Source organism: Helianthus annuus, chromosome 11 (assembly GCF_002127325.2).
Source record: "Helianthus annuus cultivar XRQ/B chromosome 11, HanXRQr2.0-SUNRISE, whole genome shotgun sequence".
Taxonomy (NCBI): domain Eukaryota; kingdom Viridiplantae; phylum Streptophyta; class Magnoliopsida; order Asterales; family Asteraceae; genus Helianthus; species Helianthus annuus.
This window is the reverse complement of record NC_035443.2, coordinates 132,839,257-132,846,384: the sequence shown is the minus strand read 5'-3', so window position 1 is coordinate 132,846,384 and position 7,128 is coordinate 132,839,257. Positions and strand designations below refer to the sequence as shown.

Here is a 7,128-nt window from a genome sequence, read left to right as displayed (position 1 = left end):
AAGCCACTGATGTGTGCAAAATGCAACAAATAAATTACATCAAATGAGGCATAAAACAAACCCCTTTTAGTACTAATGTAGGAAAAAGCGCGTTTCTTTCTACCTTTTGAATTTACAAGACCAAACGAGCTTAAGAGAACAAAAGGAGCAAATAAGCAGCCAAAACCAACATAAATAAAAAAAGAAGGAATAAACGTGACATGCCCGACCCCTCGGCAGCATCCCCAAAGCAAAAACAAGGAAACAGAGCCTGACCACAATGCCATGCCCAACTGGGCATGGGGCGTGGTCAGGAGCCTGCACAACAAGACAAACCTGCAGAAGCTTCTACGCCCACCACGGGGTCGTGCCCAGCTCTACAGCAAAGAGTTGACCACGGGGTCGTGCCCAGGAGACATGGGGTCGTGTGGGGCCCTCTGCTGACAATTTCAATTAATGAAGGAAGAGAAGATGGTGGTCACGGGCTGTGTTGGTTGGACACGGGGCTGTGGCCAGGGCTCTGTTCAGGCTATAAATAAGGGTGCTTGGTTCACTTCAAAGGCATCCCTTGGCAAACCACTACTCTCCCACTTTGCCACCATTCCACCAACACCCACCACCATCATCCATCATCCATCTTTAGAGTGTGTAGTAGTCTCGGGATCCAAGATTGATCGTAAGAGTTCTTGCCAATCAAAGGTCATGTTTGGCTAAGCCTCTTACATCATTTGGTGAAGACAAGTTTTTATGTATTACTTTTGATTTTTAATCTTTCGGCACTTTTTATTTGGGTTGTATTAATGACTTTAATAACTAGTTTCTTATGTTGAACGTGAATTTTCTTTACCATTTCTTCATGATGTCTTGAGGTTGCTTTACTGTCTATATAAAGTAAATGATGTCATCATTCGTGTCTTTACGGTCTATATAAAGCGCGTTAACCACCTGGAAGGGGGTTAGGAGGGTGGTTTGGTAAAGTTCTTGTCTCGTTTAGTGTATAGATCTTGCGAGGACCTGGTTCAAGCTTACTAGGACCTCCTTCAATGCCCAACGGTATTGGATGGCGGGGGTGCGAATAGCTTGAATCCCTCATCTATAAACTAATATTAATACTTTAAACTGGCTTCTTGGGATTTTATCCTTGCTGACTCAAACCACTTAGCCGAGGGTAACGTCACCTTCAAAAGAGGGGTCTACCACTTTTCGCATTAACAACTTACTTAATTGTCTTTCAATATTCCGACCCTTTGGGATTGTATCCCTACTGACTCAAACCACTGGGTTGAGGGTGATGCGTTACGAGTGTCATATACTTTTATGTATATTTTTAGCCCTTTTTAACACTTTAGTCAAGTTCTAAATTTATAAAACACGATATTCTACTAACACTAAACACACATATGGGCAAGTGCACCCACCGTGAGCGTAGTATAGCGTTGGTAAGATACCGAGGTCGTCCAAGGACATAAGAGCTTTTAATACTGGTTTATCCTCAACATCTAATCAAATCAAAAAATTAGAAAAAGGTTTTAAAAATTAAAATAAAAACTAAAAATGCTGAAAATAAAAATAAAATAAAAACATATAGACAAGATGAATCACTTGGACCCGACTCGCCTTTAGTGTAACCTTTGATGTTTTCCGCACTTTTGCACTTTTTAAGAGATTATCTTAGTTATAGTAGTAGGCCCCTCTTCTGAAGGTGTCGTTACCCTCAACCCAGTAGTTTGAGTCAGCAAGGATACAATCCTAAAGGGTTGGATTATTGAAAGATAATTAATTAAGTTATTAATGCGTAATATGGTAGGCCCTCTTTTGAAGGTGATGTTACCCTCGGCTAAGTGGTTTGAGTCAGCAGGGACACAGTCCCAAGTAGCCGGGTTAATGTATTAATAGTAGTTTACATATGAGGGGATCAAGCCATTCACACCCTCTCCATCCAATACCAGTGGGTATTAAAGGAGGTCCTAGTAAGCTTGACCCAAGTCCTTGCAGGATTTATACACTGAACAAGGCAAGAACCTTACCAAACCATTCCCTTAACCCCCGACCAGGTAGCCAACATATCTCGATATAGACCGTAGAGATATGAATGGTGTAAATATATTATTTTATATAGACAGTAAAATAACGCCAAGACACCACGGATAAATGATAAGGAAGTTTCACCTTCAACATAAGAAACTAGTTATTAAAGTCATTAAAACAAAATCAAATAAAAAGTGCGAAAAGATTAAAAAAAAAACAAAAGTATTACACTAAATGCTTGTCTTCACCAAGTGATGTAAGAGACTTAGGCAAACATGGCCTTAGATTGTCAAGAACTCTTACTATCAATCTTAGATCCCGAGACTACTACACACACTCTATGATGGATGATGGAGGATGGTGGTGGATGAGGGTGTTGTGATGGTGGTGGAGTGTGGGTGAAGTGAGAGAGAGGTGGTTTGCCAAGGGATGCCTTTGAAGTGAACTAAGCACCCCTATTTATAGCCTGCACAGAAGCCCGGACACGGCCCCGTGTCCATTGGGCACGACCCTGTGTCCATCCACTTTCTTTTTCTTCATTAATTACAATTTGTCTGCATTAGCTCCACACGCCCCCGTGTCCGCTGGGCACGACCCCTTGTGCAGAAGCGTATCTGTACTATCAAGATTTGCTTGGATTCTACAAATCTTAGCCTTGACCACGGCCGTGTTGAGCTGGGCACGCCCCCGTGTTGGGAAATAGAAGCTTCTACAACTTTGTCTTTTCTGCAGACACTTGGGCACGCCCCCGTGTCCACTTGGGCACGGGGCGTGTTCAGCCTTCTGATCTCTTGTTTTTGCTTGGGAAGATGCTGTCGAGGGGTCGGGCATGCCACGTTTATTCCTCTTCTTGTATTTATGTTAGATTTAGCTGTATTTTTGCTTCTTTTGTCATTTGCGCCCATTTAATCCTGAAAATACAAAAGGAAGACAAAAACACACTTTTTCCAACATTAGTACTAAAAAAGAGTTAGTTTTATGCCTCATTTAATGTAATTTATATGTTGCATGTTCACATATCAAATACCCCGACACTTGAATCTTTGCTTGTCCTCGAGCAAAACTCTTTTTAATGTGGCTTACACACCCAAATGGAATGGGTAGAAGAGAAGTTTTGGGCTTGTCTTGAGTGTCGGGATTCCAAGATCTTTATTAGGCTTTATTTTTATGTTATTTACAATCTTATTCGTTATGATTTATTTAAAACGTTTCATAAGAGAAATTACTTATTTGGGTATAACATGCCTCTTTAAAATTCCATTTATATACAAGTTCACATACCTCATGGGGGATCACTCAACACTCGGCCGAAGATGTATTTTTGTGAAACACTCGAGACCGGCATGGAACTTACTTCTATCATATGCTTGCCAAGCAATCAATCCTCCTCCTTTTTAACTATAAACCTTTGTAAATATCAAGAGGACTTGGGGAAGGTTTAGGCTTGGGTTAAAGGTAGGTGGTTTTTGGGTTAGTGGTTAGTAGAAAAGGGCGAAAGACGTAAAAAGCGTCGGTTTTCGTAGAACTTTTTGTTTTTGTGACTTTTTATTCAAACGAAGCAGTTTTCAAACAAAGTTTCTTTTGAGGAACTTGTTTGTTTATTGCTAGACTTCATCATTTTTTTTTTGATAAGGAATGTCACATGAAGACCGAGCTTTTTACTAAAATAAAGGGTTTAAAATGAAAAAGAGTTTTTGGTGGGTAAAAGGTGTTTGTTTTGTGGGTTTAGAAATGAAAAGGTTTAGGCTCAAAGGGGTTAACTAGGGGGATTTTGGGTAGGTGGTAAAAACAAGAAAAATAATGGTGTTGAAAGAAAAAGGGGTTAGTCCTAATGCCTCCATCATTTACTTACTTGGGTTTAAGTTGATAAGGACCGGGAATGCATCGTTACGGCAAGTTCTAGAGTCGTAAGAAACCAAGCGGCTATTCACACAAGAAAAAAAGATGAGCATTTAGTTTAAAGATATGTATTTGAATGCTTAATAAAGGCTCAAAACTCACTTTTTGTGGGAATGGGTTTTTTAATGTGATCAAGTATATATATAATCAAATTTTAACTAGATTTGTCATGTAGTTTCATAATTTTCTTATGTTGTTTCTTTTTATCACGACGCTGTCGATTGTAAATTCGTAAAAATATAACCTTTTTAGAACTTGTTATTCCCAACTTAAACCAAGACAAGTAAAAAAATGAAAAGTTTTTGAAAAAAAATTGGGGTGTTTAGCGGTTCCAATAGAGTTTTGCGTAAGGCTTGTAATTAGAACTTGCAAAATTCAAGGTTTTAGCATCCCCCACACTTAAATTACACATTGTCCTCAATGTGTCTCAAAAATAAGTTTTTAGGTTGATTGAATGTGTAAAAAGGTGAGTTAAAACAAATATTTATGTTACTGGACATCTGGACACTGGCTGTGATGACCGGGCATGGCCCCATGTTCATATTGCCAGTAACAGAAAGTAACCTAAGGCTGGGCTTGGGGGCGTGTTCAACGAACACTCCCCGTGTCCAGTTACCTGAACTGGGCATTTTTCTACAGACCCTTGAGCACGGAGCGTGATGGCTGAGCACGGCCCGTGCTAAACTTGCTGTAATGAAGAAAAAATGTCGGGAGGGTCTGTTTTTGTGCATGGAGTGTTGGTTCAAGTCTCCCTTAGTATCCTTCACCATCCTGAGTGTGTTTTATTCCTGAAAATTAAAACTAAACTAGAAAGCATTAAGGTTAATCTAAACTAAGCTAAGGATAGTTTCACGGAATGCCTCCGTGGTGCGCCACGTTTATAAGGGTCCTTGGCTAGACCCAAAGCCAGTCATATGTTACCCAAGTGGAATGGTTTGCATCCCATGTTGCACCGTCGGAGAGCATCATCCAAACTTGAGTCTATGACTTTCATGTAGTTAACCGGGTCATCATCTTCTACTCTTTTCCCAACTCCAAACTTCATTTCCTTGTCCTCAACCTTCAATGTTAGTGTCCCACCATTCATGTCTACCACTGCGTGGGCCGTAGCTTGGAATGGCCACCCTAAGATGAGTGGTACTTCGGTATCTTCCTCCATATCTAGTATGACAAAGTCGGCTGGGAAGAAAAAGTCTCTGACTTTAACCAATAGATTTTCAGCGACACCTTGTGGATATTTAACGGACCTATCGGCGAGTTGTATGCTCATTTTTGTAGGGCTTGTTTTCCCTAGGCTGAGTCGGTCGAACATTGATGCGGGCATGAGGTTGATGCTAGCCCCAAGATCGGCTAGTGCATTGCGTATGGGTGATTCCCCAATCGAACAAGGGATGGTGAAGCTTCTGGGATCAATCTTCTATTGTGGGAGTTTGTTGAGTAGCAAGGCGGAGCACTCTTCGCTTAAATTTACTAATTGCAATGATTCGATTTTCCTTTCGTGAGTGTGGAAGTCCCTCATAAATTTTGAATATTTAGACATTTGAGTTAGGACTTCGACAAATGGAATATTAACATGCAATTGTTTTAGTAAATTTATGAATTTTGTGAATTGCTCATCGGTCTTTCGGCGAAGTAACCGACCGGGGTACGGTACTGGAGGAGTCTTGGTAGGCTCTTGATTTGGGGGAGGAGTCGTCACTTTTTGGGGTGTCGGCGAAGTTGCGGTTTAGTTAGACGGGCTCTTATCGGTTGGAGGTATCAGAGCCTCCTCGGAAGCTACGGTACGGTTTCTCAATGTGACGAGATGTACTTGCGCCTTCGGGTTGGTTTCGGTATTACTGGGTAATGCGCCTTGTGGTCTCTTGGAGAAATTTTGAGCTAGTTGATTTAGTTGTTTTTCAATGTTTTGAATACTAGCTTGTTGATTTCTAAAGTTCGAATCCAGTTGTTGAAATCGATCCGATTTTTTCTTGTCGGTGTCGGAGATGAGGCAAGAGATGGTGTCCTCAAGCCTCTCTCGTCCCCCTTGTTGTTGTTGAGAGAAATTTTGCGACTCATTCCTTGGTTGTTGAAAGTTTGTTCGTTGGTTTTGATTTTGTTGGTTACTACCATTGCCGGGTTCTCTCCAACCAAGGTTAGGGTGGTTACACCATCCTTGGTTGCAGGTACCCGTTGGAGGACCTGACGGCCTAGGTCTATTATCAGTGTAGTTTACCGTTTCTGTTTGATTATCCATTTCTTTCAAACAACTCCAATTTTCATGTGGCCCACCACACCCTTCACAAGCCATAACCGAGGCCGTTTTTTCCATTTCTAACTTTTTGATTTTTGAAGATAGGGCCTCGATTTGGGCTTGCAAAGAGGTGCTTTCGTCAACCTTATGGGCGCCCGGGGCAATAGATTTTGTGCCTCGGGGAGTGTGCCACTGAAAATTAGGTTGAGCAATTTCCTCAATTTGATTATAAATTTCATTTGGGCGAAGATTACCTAAAAGTCCCCCAGAGCTAGAGTCAAGTGTTTGTCTTGTGTGCGGCAGCAACCTATTATAGAAAGTGGATGCTTGTTGCCATACCGCAAGACCATGATGAGGACACTTTCTTAGTAGCTCCTTGAACCTTTCCCAAGTTTCATATAAGGATTCCCCATCCTCTTGTGAATATGTATTAATTTTAGTCATTAATTTAGCCGTTTTAGCAGGAGGGAAATACTTATATAGAAACTTTTGGGCTAGTTCATCCCAGGTGTTTACCGAACCAACTGGGAGGGTATTAAGCCAAGCCTTACCTCGGTCTTTTAGTGAAAATGGAAACATTCGTAGGAGGATGGCGTCATTTGATGCTCTGTTGATCCGAAAAGTATCACATATTTTTCAAAAAGTTGGTAATATGTAAATGGGGATCTTCGTCCGCAAGCCCGTGGAAAGTTGCGGAGTTTTAGAGCATTTGGATCAAATGCGGCCGAAGTTCGAAGTTGTTGGCATCGACATTCGGCGCATTGATAGCGGCGCCAAGATTACCTACGGTGGGTCGTAGGTAATCCATGAGGGTACGTTAATCCGCCATTGGAAGTGGGTCCCCCGAAACTTTCTCTTGGTTTTTAGCTTTAAGTCTTTTTCTTAGAAAGCGTTCGGGTTCGTCTAGAGGTTCTTTTATGTCCCTGCTGGAACTGGAGCTCATACACTGCGTAGAAAGTTCAGGTGCGGCGCCTGGGTTCCAAGTCCTG

The 7,128-nt window shown here is 41.5% G+C and overlaps 1 non-coding gene across 1 annotated transcript; it reads left to right on the top strand.

The window, feature by feature from the left end:
* The first annotated feature begins 6,482 nt into the window (after nt 1–6,482).
* Nucleotides 6,483–6,589, top strand: LOC118484642. Its single transcript, XR_004873745.1, has one exon. It is a non-coding gene; the product is annotated as a small nucleolar RNA R71 (small nucleolar RNA).
* Nucleotides 6,590–7,128: the final 539 nt, after the last annotated feature.